We start from the raw sequence: 10204 nt of genomic DNA, 5'->3' as shown, positions 1-10204 counted from the left end.
CCTTCAGGATAAATAATCTCAATCTTTTCATCTTTCTTTAAAGATAAATTCTTTTTTTCTATTCATTTACACTTAGAGAAGAAAAAAAGGCATATTTGAAGTTACTTTCTGACTACAAACTAGGTTATTAATTCTCTAAATTTGAAAACCTAGTTAAACAAAGTATACAGTAGCAATGTTATGTGAATTCCCCCAAGCTTCAGTAAAAGCTTCAGTAGTAATTTTCTTCTTTAAACTGATATTTCTACATTTCTGCAGTGATAGGGATTCTAATGATTTCAATTCTGTTGAAATCAATTCTGAAATTTTCTCAAGACCCATGAAACATGTAAGTCTGTCAATCAGAAAACCAGCATTCTAAAGCTCTTATTATAATGACAGACACTGTGATAAGGATCAAAGATACAAAGAAAGGGGAAGATAGACCCTGTCCTCAAAAAGATCTCATTCTAGGTTTATATAAGCTTTATGTGGTAGTATATGGAAGACAATGAACTATTTCAAATTTGGTCTTTGAAATTTGATCTTAAAGGACCAAGGATTTTGGAAGATCTCTACATGAATCCAGAAGGTACAGTGGGTTGAGAATTGGAATTGGAGTCAGAAAGAGATGTCTAAATCTGGTTTCAGGTGTTTATTGGCTAAAATTTGTAAAGGACTTTGCACAGTCTATCACATAGCAGCTACTTACTATATGCTTATATCCTTCCTTTTCTAATGAAAAACCCCTCAAGATTTTGATAAAATTATTTGACCAAAGTTAAACAAGTTCTTAATGACAAAGCAAGGGCTAGAACTCAAATCTTTTGACTCATTCTGGTATTCTTTTTATTATATCACATGCCTCCAGAGTTCAGGTATGGGTTAAGAGAAAAAAAAAGTACTTAAATTTGCTGAAGATCCAAATAACATTCAAATCGAAATTTCAGATCAAATTAATCCTCCTATATAACCATAACTTCCAAAGCAAGGAATTTCCTATTCAATGTCTATGATCTATCAAAATCTTTAAGATTTCCCAAAAAAACCCTACATAATTAATCTGTCTGAGCCATGAACAAGACTAATGGAGATGGGCAAAATGTCAGGCTCAGATTCTATGAAATAGGACAAGAGGTGATTGTGCCATCCTTAAATTAATTGAGCCTTTTCTCTTCACTCTTCACATAAGACTAATGCTAATATAATTAAGGTGCCTTTGCCATTAGATAATTCTTGATAAATATAATAGTCTGTGGCTTTGTTACAATAATAGTTGCTGTTATGTATGTCTGTGTGTGTGTGTGTGATATTTAATTCTAAAGGCCTGAGAAATAATTAGGAGCTGAAGTAGCATTGCATAAAAAGGAAAGCAGTCTAACTCAGTCTTGCATCGTGAATTGCAAATGACCAAATTCTCAGTCACTCAAGCATAGTATCTCAGTGTTATAACTTCTCATTTTAGCAATTACTACATTTCCCATAGCCTTAATGGCTCTCTTTACAATGATGGTACCAACCTCAGAAAACTTTAATTCAGTCTTTTAAAACCATTTCTAAATGAAGTAAAATGTGGGTACATAAGGTTGAAGTACTTTCTAAAAAGATTGTTGAATATTTTCTTTTTTCAGTATGAAATTAGCCTTAATTTTTACCTTAAAATAAATGTGCTTAACACTTTTTTTTCTCCAAGGAACATTTAAAAAGAATCAGAAATGTTTTATTTTCCTCTGAAACTTAATCATGTACACATCACACTGTAATTTCCTTCTTTCTAAAAATCCCTCCCCTCGTGTTTATTTTGTGTTTTTCTTCCAACTTTTCCTCCCTCATCAGTTACAGAAGATCTGCTATTACCCATGGGTGGCTGGAATTTAGGTGGGCAAACCCAGAGACTCAGGATCAGGAAAACAGCATTTCAATATATGACCATTTGTTTCTATAGAATTCTTAAAAAGAAGAATTAGTAAAGTTAACAGTTGTCTGCAACTGAAACCTTTTGACATTTCTGAAAGGGTAATTGTTATTTAAACCTACCATCCAGCTCAGTACTGGAGGAGTTCAGTCAGTGCTATCTGTTTACCACAGAAACATCTTAAAGTTGAACCTCAATTTCGGTAGATTTACTTGAATATTATCCTAGACAATGTATTCATTAGGTGCCACTAACCTCAAAAGGAATCCTAGTTCCCAAGGAATTTGCCCCACCATAAAGAGTGAGGCTGGTTGTTGAATCAGGTACAATATTGCTCAAGTCTTTAACATTGTGCTTGCCTTTGGGTTAATTGCTATGGGATACATGCATCAGTTCATACATATTTCCAAGGACAAATTCTCCAAGGAAGATTAATCCTATTGTATCTCCATGAGATGTGACTCAGTAATTGGCATTCTTAGAAACCGCATCAGCACAGCAGATTCCTTTACCAAACAGGTAGCCAGTCAAGGAGCTTCAGGTAAGATAATAGTCCATTAAAGTTGGTGACCCTGCCACACCAGTAACCGGTTTTGAAGCTGCTTAGAAGACTTATGGTTTGCTTTCCCTTTTTCTTTACTCTTAAAGACATCAATAAATTCCAAGTCATAAGCATTGTGACTACTAGTGCTTAACCCAAAGAGCAAGATGGAGACAAAAATTTGATAAGTTTGGAGATCTTTAATTTCCCAGGAACTGCCTGGGAATGAAGAATACTCAAATCAAACAGTACCTGAGCATTCAGGGGATAGGCTTTTTATAGTGTTTTGAGGGGAGGGGTACTGAGAGCAAGCAGGATACAGAAGCAAAGACAGCAGTTAGATATATGTTCTTGTCATACTACTGCAAATATACGTAAACATATGGTTCAGTATAGATATGAGCCACACAGAGTAGGAAAGGGTCAGGGTTTTGGGGTTATGTCTGAACATGTTTTCTGAGATTGAGGGAGTCACATATTTATGGGCTTCCCACAGGTTTGAGGGAGTGAAATTTGCTATCTTATGGTTCCTATCGCATCTAGGGAAAGAGAGGCAGTCCTGGGAGGAAGCAGGAATTTTACAGATGCAGCAAGATAATTAGGTTAACAAGGGTGCTTTGTGAATGTTAGACAAATTTATGGTATATCTGTGACCCCCAGAGTCAAGCATTTGGGTCCTGTCAAATTATTTTCAGACCCAAAGGTGCCTAGCCAAAGTTATATTTCTGAGGAGTTTCTTGGGGCCCAGAAAGGTGTCAAGGACTCCTTCTATACAGGAATTACACAAATATTGATACTGTACTTCAATAGTATGTGTGTTCTTAACATATTACTGATTAAATCAGCTTCTTCTGAATTCTGGTCAACCACCTTACCATCAGTTTTAAGCTTCTCGTAGACAAAATCAATGGGATCCTTGCTGCCATCTTCAAACCCACCATGGAGTCAACTATAGGCTACCTCAATGTCCAATAGATTGTTCAGCATCTCAACTTTGACCTTTATATTATCAAAGTTATTCAGGATTTGATGGCTTCTGGATCTGCTTCTTGCTCAGCTTTCCCAAAGACATCTTCTAAAGGTCAATCCCAGATTCTAGTATGACCTTTTTCATGCTCCACACACTGAAGATCATCTTGATGAGGTTTTAACCTGGTTTGGGGAGTTTCAACTTGGTGCCAGCTTCTACATGACTTCTTCATCCTATCCAGAGTCAACTCCAGGGGATCGAACCTCTTGGTATATTTAGTGAATGAAGTTGCTGTAATGCATTTTCTCCTCATATAACTTCAAAAAATGATCAGTGGAAGATTCTTTGAATGATATCCATTCTTGTTTATTGCTGCCAATCACAGTTCCCACTCAGCCCCACAATCCAAAGATATAGTAGATATAGTACATTATTTCTTTATCATCCTCCAAGAGCTGCATTTATAATATGAATTTATACAATTAGCAAAGTTGAGAAGGCCAATGGTGGTACTGAAGATTTTTTCATTTTTTTTTTCAAATACATGAGCAGAGTTGTCAAGCCCAGAATCAGAATTCAGAGATGCTTCACCTTTTAGTATTAAATTAATTTCATCTTCTCATTTGTTGCTTCCTTTCTCCTTTTTTACTTGATCCTTACTCTTCATGGAAGAGAGAACACCTGACCTCTCTTGTCTCTCCACTTCAATGGATTCTTGCTTCACTTCAAGGTCCTAGAAGGATGAGATGTGTAGAGATAGCAGCTACTTGATGCTCTTGTTGGAAGATGAAACATCTTGGAGGAAATTCTCTGATCCTTCATGCACATTGGCTTCTTTGGTCTCAAATCTTCCTCCCTTTTCAGATTGCTTTTTGTACTTATGCAGAGGGAAACTTTCTTAGCTGTCCCCATTAACATCACCATGAGTTCTATTGTGGTTTTCTTTTCATCCTTGTTTCTGTTGATTCTTAAGAGTTAGAATCTTCATGGTGGACAATGACTTGTCTGGTAGGACTAAGAAATTCATGGTGAGAGGGGCTGCCAGTGATGAGGAGAGTGGTTTTGAAATTGGAGCATTAGCTTCTGTGGGATCATTAAGGTTCCATTCTTTGCTCTTAAATTTTTTGAGATAAGATTTCTCAGAACTCTTTGGGGATGATCCACTCCTTCAAGTTTAGAGTCTATGACCTGGCAATGCACTTAGTCCAGGCAGTAATTTCTCCAGTGCAATAGTAAATATCATTGTTAAACACAAACTTGTACTCCTTATACTCCTCATAGGGCCAATATCATGGAGTCCCCAGAAGACTCTTTCTGCCTGTTGGCAATCAGAAACTGTTTTAGGTAATTCATAGAACCAATTTTCTTCAAGTCACTTAAGCCCCAGATGAGCTCTGACTGTGCCTTAAAGAGGTTCTCCTGCTTTATTTCTTTGTACATTTCCTCCTTGACCTTGGTTGCATCATCTCCATCATCCTCATGTCCCTTCCTCTTTCCTTGAATCTTGACTTTTGGGAGCTTGTCCTCCAGCTGCTGGATACTGAATCCTTTAAGCTGGCTAGTGCTACACCGAGGGAGGAATCCTAGTTCATCATGACATTTGTTGAAACCATCTGGGTGGTACCAGTGGTCAATCATTCCCAAATGTGACTTCTCTGGATCAATCATTTTCTTAGACAAACATATTTGACATTTTCCTATTGTCTGCTAACAACACTTACATGTGTTCCTATTGGATTTGGAAAATTAGATGGTAAAGTTATTTAGGGATTCCTCTTCCTTTCCACTTCCTTCTTGACTCCCACTTTTGTCTCTTGTCAGTCCTTTGGCTTCAGTGGTTGTCTTAATTTCCTTCTGGTTTTCCCATTGCAGCTCCAGTAACCCATCTATTTTAAGCTCAACCTGAAAGATGACAAGCCCACATTTCCAGGAAAAAATGCCAATTTTGGGACCTGGGTGGCTGTACCATAATGGTCAAGTGGAGTGAGTCCTTGGTGATGTTCTTGTTGCCTTTATTGCAGCAGATATACCTACTCTCTGCTTACTCAGCCCACTAGGCCCTGTCTGTCTGTTTTGCCATCTTGTCACTTCCTTCTCCTTCTTTCTGATCTCTTGACATATATAGAACAACAGTACACTACCAAACCAGGTAATTGTATATTCTGAATAGTTTCATAGATTATTCACAGAGAATTAAAAGCAAAGTAATAACAATTCCTTTTTGTGAGTATGCTTTTGCTTCTTTTCCCTCAGATCTTGTGTTCAACTCTTTAGTTATCTGTTATGGAACCAAGCCATTATTACCTCTGTATACATTATAGAAGCAAGAAATTCAAATTAATGAAGTGAGGCACTTTGGTTAGATATATGAAAGATTATGCAACAATTCTCCATTGAAGTCATCATGAGTAGAAAAAATGCTGAACTGCCAAAAGCTGTGCCAGCAGACTAAAACCTTCAGCAGGTGATATCAAGATAGAAATGCTTTGAGTGTAGATTTAGTACTAAACCAATTGAAGTCAATTCAAAAGCATTTATTAAGGAAAAAGGGGGAATGGAGATTATCCTGGGTATTGTAGTTATAAAGACAAAAGGAATAATTAGTGCACTCAAGAAACTTCCATTTTAATAAGACAAGTATATGCAGCATCAAAGAACTAATCTATCATTCAAAAAATACCTTAACATTAAGCTTCTACAACAGCATGCCTCATTTTATTATATTTTGCTTTATTGCACTTTACAGAGATTTTGTTTTTATAAACTGAAAGTTTGTGGCAGCCCTGTAAGCAAATCTATTGTACCATTTTTCCTACAGTATGTGCCCACACTTTCTCTGTGTCTCATTTTCATAATTCTTACAATATTTCAAACTTTTTTCATTTTTATTCCATCTATTATAGTGATATTTGAACAGTGATCTTTAATGTTGCTATTATAATTGTTTTGGGGCATCATAAACTGCACTCACATAAGATGGTAAATGGTATAATGTGAGTTTTAACTGCTCCACCAAACATTTCCCATCTCAATCTCCTCAGGCTCTCCTATTCCCAAAGACAAAATAATATTTAAATTAGACCAATTAATAAACCTACAGTGGCCTTTAAGTGTACAAGTAAAAAGAAGAATCAATTGATGAGGCAATTGTCTAATCTTATTTTAAGAAATGTCCAAAGGCACCCAACCTTCAGCAACCACCACCTGACCAGTCAGTAATTATAAACACTGGAATAAGACCTTCTAAGACACTAAGATTACAACCCACTGGAGTCTCAGAGGAGAGTAAATATTAGCAAGAAAGTATTTTTAATTAAAGTATGTATATTGTATATAGGCATAATGCAATTGCAAATTTAATAGACTACAGAATACTTTTTTAGTATGTGCAATGGGGAAATCAAAAAATTCCAATTACTCACTTTATTGCAATTACATTATTTTGGAAAAACACCTGCAATATCTCCAAGGTATGTTTGTATATGTTAGACACTCTCTTATGCATGGAGATACCAAGTACAAAGAATTGAATAATCCCTAATCTAAAAGAGTTCAAATTTAATTTTTTTCTTTTTTATGGGGCTATTGGGTCAAGTGACTTGCCCAAGGTCATATAGTTTAGTAAATATCAAGTATCTGAGGGCTGATTTGAACTCAGGTCCTACTGATGTCAGGGCCAGTGCTCTCTCCTCTGTATCATCTAGTTGCCCCAAATAGCTTAAATTTAAATGAGGGAGACAAATTTTACACACACACACACATACACACACACACACACACACACACACACACACACACACAAACACACACACAATGTAAAGGAAAATGATAAACACAAATGTATGCAATGTGATTAAATAGATTATGTGTATCAATCCAGCAGCTTTTAGTAAGAATATATTAGGTATCAAGTACTATCTCATGGTGGGGAATACAAGTAGCAAGAACTAAACAATCCCTATTACAAGAAGTTTACATTCTAATTCAGGATCCAAAAAAAGATATATAAATGTACAAATATATATGCATATATGAAAAATGTTATCAGTGATAAATAACTGTGTCTCCACTACTTAAATGCCAGGTATGCTACATTTTCCCCCCTCCCACCAGTTTTTTGAGGTACTCTGAAGAGAACTAGGGAGTATCTCATGTGTCAGTGATTCAAGCTGTAACCAGTCATGTTCTTCCAATTTTAATGGTTCAAGCACCTCATTTCCATATAACTACTTAAAAGTCCAATTAATTTTAAGAGGTATACCAAAAACAAGCATACAATTATGTCCTTAATACTCTGGAGGTTAAGCCTCCCTCTACCATCTTGGTCTTTGAAGGGAAGATGGAGAATTAGCTTCACATTTTAGCTCAGTTCTTACATATCATTAGTTCTACCTAGTCCCAAGTCTCAAGCCTTCCTGAGTTTGCATATAAGACTGGTTTCTCAGGCATTCCCTGCTAGACTCTGCAACATCTGACCTGGAATTCTGGACTCCAAAGTCATTTTGACATAAGCTATGAGGTCAGAGACTTCTTTCCTTGTGCCTCGATGTGAAAAATGCAAACAAAACAAAAATTCTTACCTCTTAGCACCAGTCCTATGGAAAGGTAGAAGGACTTCAGACACTTCCAGCAGAATCAGTCGAGAATTAGTAATTAAGGATCTATTATACACCCAGTTTGTTGCATATCTTGCTGAGTGGGAATGAGTCTTTCAATCCTGGACACTGCTAGGAAAGTTTTAAAGATGGAGACAATCATGGCTGCATAATAATGAAAAGACACTGCTCTGAACCATGTGATGAGCCATGTGATAAGTCAACAAATAAAAATTTTCCAAAAGTAGCTCTTCAAACACTCTTATGAGTATAACTCTAATCTTAGGTGATTTTGGCATTCAGCAAGTGCCCATTAAAATATAATATGAATTTTAAAATACAGCAAGAACAACAAAGTAGTTAAATACAAAGCAGTATGGGAGGAAGATACTTACTAGCATTTGGGGGAAATCAGAAAAGACTTGAATGCAGAAAGTGGTAGATGAACTGTTATTTGAATCTATGAGATGGAGTTGCTAAAAAAACAGAAGGAAGGGAATTAGGAAGGAGTAGATGAAGAGCACTAACAGTAACAATATGGATGCTGCAGAAAGATGATTTCAGGGCTGACCTTTGAACAGAAATGGGATATTTTTACAGGTCAAGGTGTATTGTCTATGGACAAGTCTACTTAAGTTTGTATATGTCCATTACCAGAAGCTTGGAGACAAGGTCAAGAATATTTTTCAGTCAATCAAAAAACATTAACTAGGTGCCTACCTTGTATCAGATAATATGACACTGGGAATAAAAGAAAAGAGTCTTGCTTTCAAAGAGCCCACATTATACTAGGAGAATAGAAAATGTTTGTGGATAAAAACATAGAGGCTCTATACAAAATACAATAGAATTGGGACAAAATTGCTAACAAAAGGGGAATTCAGGAAAGACCTGTTACTAAGTCTTGAAGAAAACTTGAAGTTCTAGCAATACAGTTGAGGAGGGAAAGGTATGGAGGACAACTTTGAAGAAACCCAGAAAATGAAGGGGAAATAACATATATGGGGACTAGCAGGTAGGCTATTGTGACTCAAAAATGAATGTATGGTGGGAGACAACTAAGTGACTCAGTGGACAGAGTACAGGCCCTGGAGTCAGGAGGATCTGAGTTCAAATCTGACCTAAGGCACTTAATTATAAAGTGACCTTGAGCAAGTCACTTTAACCCTGCTTCATTGCAAAAAAAGCAGCAGCAGCAGCAGCATCAGAAGAAGAAGAAGAAGAAGAAGAAGAAGAAGAAGAAGAAGAAGAAGAAGAATGTGTGAGGGTGAAATAAACTCTAATCAATCTAGAAAAATAGATGGCAACAGATTTTGAAAAGGAGTCTGTATTCAAAAGAGCTTGTAATTTATATTCCTACAAGCAATAGGGGGTATCACTGAATTTTCTCAAGCATAGTAATTATTCATTCTGAACCCCTGAAGTTGTCAGCATATTAAGGAAGAGTTATCCATAGACTCATGCTGGATTTTAGTGGAATTATAACTAGCATGCGTGTTTTAGTTACATAGTGTTTTACAGTTACAATGTAATTCAGAAATACCTGCTCATAGGGTCTAGGCCTCTGATTTCATTGGCATTGGGAAACCCCTAGGGAGGAAGTTCATTCTATGAAAACAAATCAGTACCTTCTATATAATTTTTCCTTTATATTGCAAGCTCCTAGAGGACAGGGACTGTCTTATTAATTTTATCCCAATATTTAACACAATGCTAGAAATACCTTAGGTGCTTAATAAACATTTGTAGCATTGGATTGATTTTAGAGACTTGCCTAGATCAAGAGATCAATGCCTTGACTAGGTTCACATAACTATGATGTGACAGAGATAAAACCTGGATCCTGATTTCAAGGTCAGTTCTCTAAACCACTGTTCAATGTTAACTCACTCTCTTTCCAGTCCCCTTCTTTCTTCACCCTTTTTAATGTCCCCACCCTCTCCTCATTCTCTTCCCCCCTTATTATGTCCTCCATTCTTACACTCTCCTCTCCTTGCTCCCTATCTCTTTCTCTCATCAAAGAAAAGCGTTTTAGGGAATGAATGGAAGATTGTGAATCTCTCTTCCTAGAGATCTTTAAGATTAAAGTTAGCCATCATCTAATTGGAATACTTAGACATTTCAAATGACCTAAAACTATAAAGATAAACCACTCAATTTCTACTAAAGACTTCAAGATATCTTTATCATTTGTTGTGATTATA

General features: G+C 36.3%; 1 pseudogene; it reads right to left on the bottom strand.

Annotated features, from left to right (window-relative positions):
• Positions 1-2451: 2451 nt before the first annotated feature.
• Positions 2452-9975, bottom strand: LOC141505292 (poly [ADP-ribose] polymerase 1 pseudogene; annotated as a pseudogene).
• Positions 9976-10204: the final 229 nt, after the last annotated feature.

Source organism: Macrotis lagotis, chromosome 1, assembly GCF_037893015.1.
Source record: "Macrotis lagotis isolate mMagLag1 chromosome 1, bilby.v1.9.chrom.fasta, whole genome shotgun sequence".
Lineage (NCBI taxonomy): Eukaryota > Metazoa > Chordata > Mammalia > Peramelemorphia > Peramelidae > Macrotis > Macrotis lagotis.
This window is presented reverse-complemented; position numbering and strand designations above follow the sequence as displayed.